Source organism: Callorhinus ursinus, unplaced genomic scaffold (genome assembly GCF_003265705.2).
Source record: "Callorhinus ursinus isolate GAN/ISIS: 27379988/994484 unplaced genomic scaffold, GSC_fseal_2.0 scaffold19, whole genome shotgun sequence".
Classification (NCBI taxonomy): domain Eukaryota; kingdom Metazoa; phylum Chordata; class Mammalia; order Carnivora; family Otariidae; genus Callorhinus; species Callorhinus ursinus.
In genome coordinates, this window is record NW_027397081.1 from 18,668,235 (window position 1) to 18,682,988 (window position 14,754).

Here is a 14,754-nt window from a genome sequence, read left to right on the forward strand (position 1 = left end):
ACCCCTACCTTCTGAAGACAGCAAGTCTTCCAAATCTCCTCCGACTCACAGTGAGGCATGTCAATTAGGGGGCTTCTGGAACTGGCTTCTGTCCCCTCTGGTGGGCCCCAGGGGATTTGAAGTTGCCAGGCATGTCAAGGAACTTACTTATTTTCATTTCTTACAGATCAGTCCTGCAAAACCCCACACCAGTTTTCATTCCATGGTTGTTACCTCAGGGGGATTAGTAATACACAGAGAACCACTGGCCCCAGGTTTTAATGAGTAAGAGGAGGAAAACTCGGGAATTTGCAGGTGGATCGGCCCAGACTGTTTTTGCCCAAACCTGTTTGTTTCGTTTCCTCTTTTCCTGTCCTCCCTCCCAGTCTAATCCCGGTTATTACTGGCCATCAGCCAGTCAGCTGGACCCAATCTCTTTGTAAAGCATGACTCCTCTCTCTACGGCAACCATATGCCAACCGCGTGCCACAGTCTGATGTTAAGTATTGTGTCTTATTGTCAGGTCATGTCAGCTGATGTTGGGTTCAGAAACTACAGTCACCTGGTTTATAGGTGACTTATATCTTCCCCTGGCACCTAGCAAGGTGTGCTAAATGTCTCTTGGGGAAGAAAGCCAGCCTGGCTGCATCCACCTTGTCTTCATTTCTGTGGTGTGTGCTCTCACCTCCTGAGAGTTCAGAGGGGCCTCAGCAATGAGGAGAAGCTAAGAAGATGAAAGATGCCTCCATGAGCATCCACAGTCCAAGTCCTGATGAGTGACAGCCTTGCCCTTCAGGGGCTCCCACCCGGCAGTGGAGACAGGCAATCACCTCCCAGGTAAGCATGGTCATTTCAGGCATGTCATAAAGGTGATCCCCAATTTCCTCATCTGACAAATGGCAGCAGTACAGCAAACTTCCCCAGGCTCTTGGGGTATAATTCACGCGATAATGATAAAGCACACACAGAGAAGAGCCGTTCCGATGCCTGTCTAGTTTCTGGCTTACAGCAGACTTCAGCGACCCTGAGCAATGAATGAGTCTATGTGCTGCTGAAGCGAGCAGGACAATGAACAAGGAAATAAAGAAATGTAAGAAACAGTAAGTGGATAAATGAAAGTAATAGGGTTTTTGTTTCTTGTCGGTATAGGACGAATGATGTGCTCACTCACCTTTTATGGGATTTTATCGTCTGCAGTGTGCACGGACACACTGCCTTATATTAATCTTCACGGCCCTTTATGTAGCTTTTTATTCATTTCTTTTTGCAGACCAGGAATAGGAGATCCAGCCGTGCCTACCATGAATGAGGTGAGAAGTAGCAGAATGGGAACTCAAGCTCTGGGCTTCCACACTGAAGCCAGGCACCACTGCCATCCTCCGGCATGTCTACCTCCAGCTGAATATTCAGCTCTGAGCTTCAACATTGCCTCTGCAACACTGGCCTTCCCTGTCCACCCCACCGAAGTGTCCTCTTCTACCTCGCTCTCTTTCCCACTCACCTGTTTTATATTCTTCACCTCATCACCACTGCTATTTGATGTCATCTTCATTGTTTTTAAGTCTGTAAGCTATTCTCTGTGCTGACTTTGATCTTCATTCTTTAATAAAATAATCACAAGAGACTTATGAAGCTAGTACACTTTTATCTCTGTTAACCATGCAAAACTGAAGTTTATGGAGTTTAGGCAACTTTCAGAGTTGAAGCACTAATAGCAGAGTTACTCTAAATAGAAGAGTTCCGATATCTGATGGCAAAGGTCATACTTTTCAATTCTGGGCAGTCTCCTGATAGTGCAGTATGGTTGTTTTTAGGACAGGGGTGTTCGCTATTGTTGCAGTTTTCAAAATGAATGTGTAACTTCTGCATCATCTCTTAAGAAAATTTGTGACATCCTCGTATCTACCGACTTCAGGAGGATTGAGAATTACTGAAATTGGCAATTTCACTGATGGGTACAATAATGGAGTGATTCAAGTGTATTTTTCAAAGTAATGGAGATAAGCAGTGGTATGGGCCTCATTAATATCTGGCTTGAAAATGCATGATGTCCTTATTCTTCTCTATAGATTTTACCAAAGATCATTTCACTAAGAGCAGACGCTGATTGGTCATGAGGAAAAGATGGCCCAAATGTGTGTCTGGGGGTGAAAGGAAATTAGCAATTTAAAACCTGCTGGCTATCACCTGTCAAGCAAATACTAGCGTTGACCCTAAGTTACTGGAGACAGTAGACAAAACATGGATCCATTTCACCTTCTGGTCCTTCTAACCATTTTGGGTAAGTCCCTTAACTCTCTGAATTTACTTTTCTCATCCGAAAAAATGAAAGAAATAAAACTTTTTTACAGGGATATTATAAGGATTAAATTAACTAACTCACGTAAACAACCTGACGTGCAATCGGTGGTAAGTAAACGTTAGTCTCCGTCCACTATCCCTTGTTCTTAGTGATTTACTAGTCCATATAGGAGATATGACTATAAACTAAAGAACGAGATTGAGGGGCACCTGGGTGGCTCAGTCATTAAGCATCTGCCTTTGGCTCAGGTCATGATCCCAGGGTCTTGGGATCGAGCCCCGCATCAGGCTCCCTGCTCTGCGGGAAGCCTGCTTCTCCCTCTCCCACTCCCTCTGCTTGTGTTCCTTCTCTCGCTGTGTTTCTCTCTGCCAAATAAATAAATAAAATCTTTAAAAAAAAAAAAAAGAATGAGATCGATATTGCAAGTAAGTGTATGGGCACGCAAACCCGTGAATGAATGCTGCCCTAGCTTAGCAGTGCATCTTGGGAAGCAACCCACTTTGCCTGACTCTGCTGTTTGCTCAGAACATTTCTGGAATGCTTCTCTCTACCAGTCAGACCGCTAGGCAGAAGACACTCACAGGAAGTGAAATCAACAAGTTGTTACTCATCCATCATGGATTGTTACTCATCCTGAACAAGTGAATGAGTGATTATTTTTCAAAACAGACCAACAGATAAGGAAGCCACAACACTAACACCACTTAACAGAGTGGCCATTCAGCAATCCCATCAAGTATCACTCAGCTTCCCAGAACTTTTGCCAGAAACGCTCAGAGAAGCACTTGTTGGCGACTTTACCAGTAGCCACTTTCAAAATGGGGAAGTGGATTGGCTCCGAGGGACAGACAGTGTGTATTAGTCACAGGAGGTGAGGGATAGTGACATTCCTGAAAATAGAGGGGACCAGAAATAGAATGACAAATATCTAGAACATTCTTTTCTCTAGAGAAAAGTTCAAAACCACTAGATTTAATGAGGAGGAGTTGGTGGTGTGTAATAAGGTTAATGTGGGAGTGAGACGACCCTATTTCGGGGAATAGCACTTCCCTGGAGACGGTCTCAAGAGCCCTTATTTACAGAAATATTTGCTTTGACTGTGAGCATCCTGAAGAAAAACCACTTTAGATTTCAAAGGCCAGCCGTGTGGATGCTCTTAAGCTAGCTAGATCAGTGGTTTTATGAGAAGCCTGAGTTGTGGTGTGAAAGAGGGAAAGTCCGTGAACAAGAAGCCAAGCAGCAAGAATGGCTCTGTGGTTTGGGGCTCTTGTTGCTTGGGCTAGGAAGACCTGCACCCCCAATTTCATCTCTAGCTGTCCTAGATCTGCTCCAAAGCCATAGACCACCCCCGGCTTGAGTTTGCCATCTTTCCTGCAAATGCATCACTCCTAGTGGAGAGGACCCAAAGTAATTTACAAGGCTTAACTGTAATTTCTTATGTTTTTAAATTTCAAGTTTCAAATTCACAGGAAAGTTGAAAGAATAATGTAGAAAATACCCATATGTCCCTTTACCTAGATTCACCAATGGACACGTTTTTCCACACCCATCTTACTTCACACTGTCCATATTGATACATATACATACATATACCACCCCTTTTTTTAGGATTTTTTTTTATTTAAATTCAATTAACATATGATGCATTATTTGTTTCAGGGGTACAGGTCCGTGATTCAGCAGTCTTATATAATACCCAGTGCTTATTACAACACATACCCTCCCCAATGTCTATCACCCAGCCACCCCATCCCCCCACCCCCCTCCACTCCAGCAACCCTCAGTTTGATTCCTAAGATTTAGAGTCTCTTATGGTTTGTCTCCCTCTCTGGTTTCGTCTTGTTTCATTTTTTCCTCTCTTCCCCTATGATCCTCTGTTTTTTTTTTTTCTTAAATTCTACATATCAGTGAGATCATATGATAATTGTCTTTCCCTATTAACTTATTTCGCTTAGCATAATACCCTCTAATTCCATCCATGTTATTGTAAATGGTAAGGTTTCATTTTTTTGATGGCTGCATAACATGCTATTGTATATATATACCACATCTTCTTTAACCATTCATCTGTCGACGGACAGCTGGGCTCTTTCCACAGTTTGGCTACTGTGGACATTGCTGCTCTAACCAATTGGGGGTGCAGGTGCCCCTTTGGATCACTATGTTTGTAGCTTTGGAGTAAATACCCAGTAGTGCAATTGCTGGGTCGTAAGGTAGCTCTATTTTCAACTTTTTGAAGAACCTCCATACTGTTTTCCAGAGGGGCTGCACCAGTTTGCATTCTTACATATAACACCCTTTATCTCAATCATTCAAAAGTAGGCTTCCCGTATTGTGATATTTCACCCTTAAAAACTTCAGCTTGGGATGCCCAGGTGGCTCAGTCAGTTAAGCATCCAACTCTTGACTTCAGCTGAGGTCATGATCTCGGGGTTGTGAGATCGAGCCCTGCATTGGGCTTCACATTGAGCGTGGAGCCTGCTTAGAATTTTCTCTCTCCCTCTCCCTCTGCCCCTCCCCAGTGTGCTCTCTCTACCTCTCGCTCTCTCTCTCTTAAAAAGAATAAAGAAAAAAATGAGGCATCTGATTGGCTCAAGTCAGTTAAGTGTCCACCTCTTGATCTTAGCTCAGGTCTTGATCTCAGGGTCATGAGTTCAAGCCCCACATTAGGCTCCATGCTGGGCAGGGAGCCTGCTTAAAACAAAACAAAAAAAACTTCAGCTTGCATCTCCCAAGGACAAGAACATTCTCTTACATAACCACAGCACCATTATCATGACTAAGAAAATCAACATTAATACAATAATAGCATCCAACATCGAGCCCATACTCACATTTTCCAAACTGTTCCCAAATGTCCTTTAGAGCAGATTTCTTTTTGGATCTAGGTTCCCATCAAAGTCCAGCATTGCGTTTGGCTGTTATGTCTGTCTACCTTTGCCAGTATAGAACAGTCCTCTATTCATTCTGATGTCCCTGGCACTACGTCCTCTAGTGAGCCTAGGCTACTTGTCCTGCAGAAGGTCCCACGTTCTGGATGAATGACTATTTCCTCGGAATTACATTCAGGTGACAGTCCCGACGAGGGCCCTGCATTGACTGTGATGTGTACCTTCCACTGCATCTCATCTCAGAGAGCTGAAGGTACAAGTCGGGCCACCCCACAATCAGCAATGTTGAGCTCTTGATTAAGGTGGAAACTACCAGATCTCCCATTATAATGGCCTGTTTCTCCTTCTGTAATTAATAATCTGTGGTAAGGAGGGCACTTGCTGTGATGAGCCCTGGGTGTTGTATGGAAGTGATAAATTACTAAATTCTGCACCTGAAACTAATATTGCACTGTATGTTAACTAGCTGGAATTTAAATAAAAACTTGGGGAAAAAATTGTTTAAATACATGAAAAAAAATAATTGGTGGGTGATACTTTGAAATAATGTGAATATCTTACTCCCTAACAACGCTTCTGCTCAGTGATTTTAACATCTATTAGTTAGTCTTACCTGAATCTGCCGTTACTCTGAGGGCTACAAAATGGGAACTTTCTAATTCTATCAACATTTCTACATTTATATGTCAGCATTGTTCATAAAGAACAGTTTCCCCTGTTCTCTCCCCACTTTTTCCTCTCTACCTTTTAAAGTATCACTATGGACTCATGGGTTTTTTTTTCTACTATAGCCTACTATAATCCAATATTATCATTTGGGGGCAGGGAAGAGGGATGATCAAATTGCATTTAGCTGTGAGAGTTCCTTCAAGCTGGCTCCTGTATCCTGTTCATATAATGCCACTGGTCTCGGGGCAATCCCCTACTTTGTGGCACAAGATGTCCCAGGCCAACCTTCTGCTCTCCCTGCTTCTGACCTGGAATCAACATCTCTCTGTGAAGCCCTGGTTCTTTTTAGTAGGAAATGGTACTTAGCAATCAAAATCTGTGCACTAGGTGCTCTCTCCACTGCAATTTTGAGTTGCAATTGTATATTATTCTATTTTTAAGATTTTATTTATTTGATAGAGAGAGAGCACACAAGCAGGGGGAACAGCAGGCAGAGAGAGAGGGAGAGGCAGGCTCCTGGAGGAGCAGGGAGCCCAACTCGGGGCTCGATCCCAAGACCTGGGAACATGACCCGAGCCAAAGGCAGACGCATAACAAGACTGAGCCACCCAGGTGCAAATGAATTGCAGTTTTAAATCAATAAATTTCTAGGCCTCTGCTACCTACACTTGGGATTACCGAGACATTATGGGTGCTAACAGCAATACACATGACTCCAGGGGACAGTTAACCCTCCTTCTGATAGAATCTCCATTTGGACGCCTTTCAGAAGCCGAGGGGTGAATCCAAGCCTTCACTTGGCCTCACCGGAGAGATTTGTCTACACTGTTTAAGGAACTTCCCCTACCCCTGTGAGAGTACCAAGTCATAAGACATTTTTGGACCCAGCCCAAGAAAGAGAGAAGAGCATTACTAGAACGGCTTTCACTTCTGAAAAAGCTGAGTTTAAATACTGATTTACTCTCCTGCGTCATTGTATTATCATGGGTATGTCGCTTAATTTTTCTGAACCTCGGTCTTTTTTTTTTTTTTTGTCCTTAAAAAAATATATTTAGTGTAACTTCTTCATATTGGTTTTTTTTCTTAGAGGGATGATAATTAAACAAGATATGATGCCTGAAAGTGCTTGAAAACCAAAGAGCTATGTAAACACTAAATAGGAGTAGGAGTGCGACATTTGGGGTAGGCAGAAACAGCATAGATAATTGAAGTTCAAGAACAAACTCGGTCCCCAACTCTTTAAAGTCTCTAACTAAGGGGCTGATTTGGACTTGTGTTTCTTCTCCTCTCCTGGCTTCCCTTTATAGGAGCTTCCCACTAAGGAGCAGAGAATAGGCGTAAGGAAACTTCTAGAAGTGGCCTGGAGGCTCCATGCATGCTCACGCCGGACATTTGGCCCTGGGGAGCACTCATACTTAACCCAGTGGGAGGACAATGACGAATGTAAAAGTCAGGGCCTAAAAGAACAGAGTCATTGTCATTTAGAGACATGTTTCCCAAACCATTCTTCCCACTGAACATCGGAGATGAAATATCACTCTCTTCCTGGTTCAGACCAGCCCATTCAAGGAGGGTCCTTTTCCCTTCCACGGCCTACACCAGCTTCCCGTCATAGGTGCGCCGCTTCCAGTGTGTGCCCCTTAGACCTTTCACACAGACTGCTTTAAGGACGCTGACTTCCAGGCCACTCACCACACTCTCAGCAGTAGAGACATGAACTCAGGATGAAGATCTGTCTAATCACCAAGGAAACGGAGGCAGGGAGAGGAGGATTTTGATCAGGGCTCTGAGTCAGGCTGGCCAGGCTAGGGATGTGGCATGGAAGAGGGGGTCTCTGGGCCTCAGTTGCAGAATCAGAGAAGCCAGAAAATGCAATCGCATGTGTGCTGAGGATGCCTCTTGTCTCAGCTGGAATGCAACTCGAGTCAGAGTAGCAGACGTTTAGTAAGCACCTACTGAGGGCACAGCTCTGGGCAAGGCACAGGGAGTTTTATGGAGCTTACAGTCTACTCTGGAGGGGAGCATTAAGTATAGGACATGCCTTTCACTGTGCTCTGGGCAGTTATGAAGGGGGCACAGAGGACTAGTGGGTTGTAGATTTCATCCAAGCAGTATGGGCAAGGAAGGGAGGGGAGGTCAGGCAAGACCCTTACAGGAGGTCAAAGGAAGGAAGGGTTCCAGGCAGAGGGAAACAGGATAAATTGAAGAAAGTGGCTTTTTCTAGAAGGATTGGGAAAGTACGAGTTACTTACTCATTTCCTGCCCCGCTCCATAATCTAGCTCCACCTGTTAACCCAAATCATGAGGGTGAAGAAGCTTCTTCTGAGCCATGAAGTCCATGCAGCCTCCAAAGGAACTGCTCTAAGGAATACTAGTACAGTAGGCTAAAGAATGTCCATCCACAGATACCAGGTCCCAAACTCTGGGCAATATAAATGTTTCTTTATAAGGGTTTTTGCAGATGTAATGAAATGAAGGTTTTGAGAGAGAGAAATTATCCTGGATTATCTGGGTGGGCCCTAAATGCAATCGCAAGGGTTCTTATAAGGAAGAGGCAAAAGGAGATTTCAGATGGACACACTCAGAGAGGTTGATGGGAAGACAGAGCAGAGAGAGATTTGCAGATGCTGCCTTAAAGAATGGAGTGACATGGCCACAAGCCAGGAACGCCAGCCGCCACCAGAAGCTGGGAGGCAGGAAGTGATTTCTCCCCTAGAACCTCCAGAGGGAGTACAACCCTGCTGACAGTTTGATTTCAGCCCAGTGACACTGATTGAAGGCTCTGGCCTCCAGAACTGAGAGAGAAGAGATTTCTGTTGTTCTAAACTACGCAATTGGTGATGATTTGTTATAGCAGCCACAGGAAACAACAGATTCCTACAGAGATCAAGCATCAATTCTGCCCAGTCCTTTTTAAGGAGGGAGAGGAGAAAGAGGGTGATCTGTTGCTTGCTTTATTAATTTTGCTTTTATTTTTCAAGTGATATCTGGCCACCCACGTCAGCAGTGGATCCAGCATCCCCCTGGGATATTCGACAACACTGGGGGTCTCCATTCTAGAGAGCCACACCGGTGTAAAGCGGACAGCTGTAGTTTTGAAGATGACAAGGCTGACTACGCCCTCGTCTCTTTTGGGTTTTTCACACTACGCGCTCAGGGCACAAAAATTCAAGCAAATCTACATCACCTTACTCTCAGTCATGTGCCCTGGTCCCAGCTACCTGGGAACTCATAATCTATTGAGCATTGTCTCCATCAAAGACAATCATTTAAGGGGCTCACATGAAAGGTAAAATGTGATAATAGTGATAGTATGTAATCCCTCCTCTCAAGTAATTTTGAGTTGATTTAAGTAGGCCAGACCATTGATTATCAATTTTACTAAAAACAATAGAAGGGAATGTGTTAAAATGTTACCATGGATCACGTCTATTTGAAGTGATTGTTTTTCCTTCTTTATTTTTTTGACATTGACTTTATGATTAAAAATACCTTATTGTATTGCACATATATATGTATTGCATATAAATGTATTGCATGTAAATACATACATGTATTGCATGTAAATGCTTTGAATATTTATAAGTATATATATTCAAAGCATTTACATTTAAAAGAGAGAATGAAGAAGTAAAGGGAAGAAAAAGGCAGCATATTTTAAATTATCCACAAGATCTTAGGGTTTAAGAAGTACTCTGAGAGTTCTTCGTAGCTGGGGCTTAGGAAAACTTCCCAGAAATTTCAGGACCTTCATCGAGTCTTGAAGAATGAGCAGTATTTTGAGGTTTGACTTGCCCTTGTGTCAGTCTGTTAGCTGCTATAATAAAATACCACAGACTGGGTGGCTAATAAACAACAGAAGGTTATTTCTCACAATTCCAGAGGCTGAAATTCTGAGACCAGGGTGCCAGTGTGGTTGGGTGAGGGCCCTCCTTGGGGTTGTAGACTTCTCGTTGTGTCCTCACGTGGTGGGAGGGGAAAGGGAGCTCTCTGGGGCTTCTTGTATAAGGACACTAATCCCATTCATGGGGGCTGCACACTCCTGACCTGATCACCCCCCCACCACAGGCCCCACCTCCTACTGCCAACAGTCACGTGGCTCACTGAAATGTATTATCCACTGAAATGAGTTGCCTATTGAAATATTTTAATTGAGGGCGCCTGGGTGGTTCAGTTGGTTAAGCATCCGACTTTGGCTCAGGTCATGATCCCAGGGTCCTGGGATGGAGCCCCGTATCGGGCTCCGTCCCCAGCAGGGAGCCTGCTTCTCCCACTGCCTCTGCCTCTCTGTCTCTCATGAATAAATAAATAAAACCTTTAAAAATATTTTTAATTGATATTAATTTAATTAAGACTCATTGTAATAGGCCCTGAAGTCAGATTCAAATGTCTTAGTTTTTCATGCCAGTTCCAACACTTAGCAGCTGTGTAACCTTGGCAAGTAATATAAACTCTGCGAAATTAAATTGATCAGTGAACTGCCCATATAGATATCTGCCTGACAGTGTTGCTGATGGTATGGAATAATGAATAATATGTGAAAGTCTGAGCATAAAGCAACCACTCAACCTATGTTTGTTCTTTTTTCCTCCACAGATCATCGTGAACAGAGTGTTGGAGAGCAGCGAGGCTGGGGAAGGAGCTCAAAAATTGGCAGAAGCAGGCAAGTCTCTTTAATCATTGAGCACTCGGCATGTGCCCTGGGCTTTATGCATACCAGCTCATTTAATTCTCACAGCAACCCCTTGAGATTAGGTTGTGAGAGGTTAAATAACTCCGTCTCACTTTCTAACTGCATCTGCTCAGTAACTACTCATGCTCAGGGCGGTGGGGAGCAGCCCCGGGGACGCACTTGCCAGGTAGTACTGGGAATACTCCCACCAGGGTTGATTTCCAGCTGCTGATGGTTTCACCACTGGCTCCAGGCATTCCCAGGGATTAGACAGTGGGCTCTGACCAGCTACTCTAGCTGGCTCTGACATACCCGTCGCCTGCCTGAACTCTCCAGACGCCATGTGCTTCTACAGCCACGCCCTTCCTTATGTTCCTTCTTTTTTTTTTTTTTGACTTTTTTTATTTAAATTCAATTAGTTAACATATAGTGTATTATTAGTTGCAGAGGTAGAGTTCAGTGATTCATCAATTGCATACAACACCCAGTGCTCATTCTATCACGTGCCGTCCTTCATGCCCGTCACGCAGTTACCACATCCCCCCCATGCCTCTCCCCTCCAGCAACCCTCAGTTTGTTTCCTAGAGTTAAGAGTCTCTTATGGTTTGCCTTCCTCTCTGTTTTCATCTTATTTTATTTTTCCTTCCCTTCCCCTATGTTCATCTGTTTTGTTTCTTAAGTTCCACATATGAATGAAATAATACAGCATTTGTCTTTCTCTGATTGACTTATTTCACTTAGCATCATACCCTCTAGTTCCAACCACATCATTGCAAATGGAAAGATTTCATTCTTTCCGATAGCTGAGTAATAGTCCATTGTGTGTGTGTGTGTGTGTGTGTGTGTGTGTGTGTGTATACATATATATATATAGCACATCTTCTTTATCCCTTTATCTGTCAATGGACATCTTGGCTCTTTCCACAGTGTAGCTATTGTGGACTTCGCTGCTATGAACATTGGGGTGCAGGTACCTCTTTGAATCACTATGTTTGTATCCTTTGGATAAACACCTAGTAGTGCAATTGTTGGGTTGTAGGGTAGCTCTATTTTTAACTTTCTGAGGAACCTCCATACTGTTTTCCACAGTGGCTGCAGCAGCTCGCCTTCCCACCAACAGTGTTGAGAGGGTTTCCCTTTTTCCACATCCTCACCTTTGAGCATTCTCTCCTGAGAGCCTCTGCATTTTCTGTGCCCTCTGCCTCCAACTCCGTCCATCCACATCTTCATTGGGCTGCCTCCTTCTTGTCGTTCAGATCTGAGGTCCTCCCACACAAGTGACCTTCCCTACCTCCTTGGGCTAAAGTAGCTCCCCACTCAGTCACTCTTTAGCACATCATGGCTTTCCTTTCTTCATTGGACATATCATTGTATGGAATTTCTATTAACTCCTTTATTATCTGCTTCTCCTTACTGGCATATAGACTCTGTGGGAACAGGGACTTTATCTTGTTCATTTCTATGTCTTCAGCACATAGTAGATGTTCAGTGAATAATTGTTGAATGAATGAATTTGTTCAAGGTCACATGGCTAATGAGGAAGAAAGCAGAAGTCAGTCATAGACCCCATACTCTTGATCTCTCTGAAGATAGTTTTTTAAAAGATTTTATTTATTTGACAGAGAGAGAGAGAGACAGCAAGAGAGGGAACACAAGCAGGGGGAGTGAGAGAGGGAGAAGCAGGCTTCCCGCTGAGCAGGGAGCCCGATGCGGGGCTCGATCCCAGGACTCTGGGATCATGACCTGAGCCGAAGGCAGACGCTTAACGACTGAGCCACCCAGGTGCCCCTCTCTAAAGATATTACCTTATCCTGAGGTGGCTTGTAGAATAGTCTAGAATACAGAATAATTACATAGCTACAGGCAACTACAGTGTGAAGAGATCTCTTATGTGCTGCTGGTGGGAATATAAATTGGCGTTACTGATGCTGGCAGGCTAGTCCAAGGTTGTGAGAGGTTGTGAGAGGTTGTGAGAGGGGGCCCCATAAGACCGGGCAAGAGGGTAGGGTCTCTGGCTGTGCGCAGGGATAGAAATCAAACCTGAGCCAGCAGGAGGCAAAAGCAGACTTTACTGAAGGTATAGAGAGAGTGTAGGTACACACAGAATGTCCAGGAGACTCAGACAGGAAAGCGGGGAATCTTGTCTATGTTCAGGATCTGGGGTTTTTATTGAGGATGGCAGTCTGTGGTATGTGTCCTCTCAGGCATCCAGGAACTGGTTAGAACAAAGATGAGGGCCCAGGTATTATTCCTCGGAGCCAGAGAGTCTTGGTATGGAGATGTGTCTAGCGCTGGTGGTCAGGAATATGCAAATGATGGCTCCACCTTGTCATTCTCACCTGGTCCTTCCTTAGATGTTATCTATTTGAGAGAAATCATTCACTTCTTGTCCCTTACAAGGAAGACAACGCCATTTGCGTTATGACGCATGTGTATAGTGAGGTGGGGGAATACCGGTCCTAGCAAGAATAGGAACAAGAAAAGGAACAAAACACAGATTTTTATGGAGTCATTCAATCCCCCGTCTCATAACAACTTTGGAGAACATTTTGTACTACCTTCTAAGTTGAAGATGACTCCTTCTAGGGATATACCCAAGAGTAATTGTTATACATGTACAGCTGGAGGCATGTAAACAGTGTTCATAGTGGTAAGAGTCATAAAAGCAAAAACTTATAAATCATCCAAACATGACAATTATACATCAATCAGATCAATGAATGATCCAACATTCACCAGTATGGCTATATGTTAGCCATATACCACTGAACAAAAGACAGGAAACCCAAAAAGGTTTCAAACAGCATTATACCTTTTTGTGATATTAAAAACATCTAAAAATGTTTAGGTATCCTTTTTAGGAGTACTTATAGATTCAATAAAGTTAAATGAAAAGGAAAACAAGGAAATGATGACTATAAAACACAGGATAAAGATCCTGGGGCATGGGGAGGCAGGGGATGGGCTCATTGGAGGAGAGAGTGGTCATCGGATAAGATGTAGGTTATTGTCAAGGTCCTCACTTTTGCTGTAGGTGAAGGGTTTGTGGATGATTATTGTATTATTAAAAATGAACTGATAGCCAGCTGCTGCCTCCTGGCATGATAAGGAAACTGAGGCTCAGGGGGGTTCAGTGACTTGGCCAAGGTCAAACAGCTAGTACGTGGTGAAGCCCGGACTCAAGAGCTGCTTCCCCGCTACCTTCTACTCCACCCTACCCCCAAATTGTATTGTAAGCCAATAAAAACCCCAAGTAAGCACATCTGAAAGCTGGATTCACCTGACCCTTTACCTCAGTCTAGGAGCCATGTCCACCTTGTTTCCCTCACTCTTCCGCGGTATGACCGAGCACCGGGGTTTAATCTGGATCGACCCTGTGTGGACGAGACGGAGCTGCAGCAGCAGCAAGAACAAGACGATTGGGCCTGACTCCAGAGCATCGCAGACAGAGACGACAACCTGGTGCCTATTGGCAAGCTGTCCTGAGAGCGCCATCGTGACAAGGAAGAGGAGGGTGAGGATGATGATGCGGATAGTGAAGAGGATGTTGAGGACATGCAGAACACGGATGAGAGGAACGACCACAAGGAGTCACCAGAAGCTGGGGAAGTCAATGAGGTGGACAAGGGAAGCAACGAACAGGGTCAGGACCAGTGGATGATCTAGATAGACCTCGACGGCCTCAGGGAAATTCCAGTCCAGCCCAGTTCACCCTGCACCCCCTGCAGAACCAGCTGGTTGCCCCGGTGCCTGAAAGCTCATCCTTGGGTATCTCTTCAGCCACTGCTAGGAACAGGTCTCCTGGGCCCCTTGAGGCCCCAGCACCTGAGCCCACCCCACCTTTCTGCCCAGTATCTCACTCCTTGGTTGCCAGGTATAGTCTCTTTCTAGCTCTCTTTAATAAAGAGACAGGATTGAAAAAAATAAAAATAAAAATGAACTGATAATAGAAACTAGCTAAATAGCTCAAATTGAGCCATATGGACCATGGATCGTGATTAATCTAATTCTGCAGTCCTGAGATCTAATTAAACAAAGAAACTACATGTCATGAGAATGAGAAGGGGAGCAGTACACAGGGAAAAAACAGTTTCATTAACAAGTGGCACCCAGCATGTGGCACCTTGCTTAGTATTTTCATATTCTTGATCCACTTAATTATCACAAAAACCCTATGAGTTAAATATGTTTGTTTCCATTTGAAAGATGAGTCAACAGAAGTAAATTGTCTTGCTTACTTT

At 44.1% G+C, this 14,754-nt stretch overlaps 1 pseudogene; it reads left to right on the plus strand.

The window, feature by feature from the left end:
- The first annotated feature begins 13,820 nt into the window (after positions 1-13,820).
- Positions 13,821-14,179, plus strand: LOC112840172 (anaphase-promoting complex subunit 15 pseudogene; annotated as a pseudogene).
- The last annotated feature ends 575 nt before the right edge of the window (positions 14,180-14,754 follow it).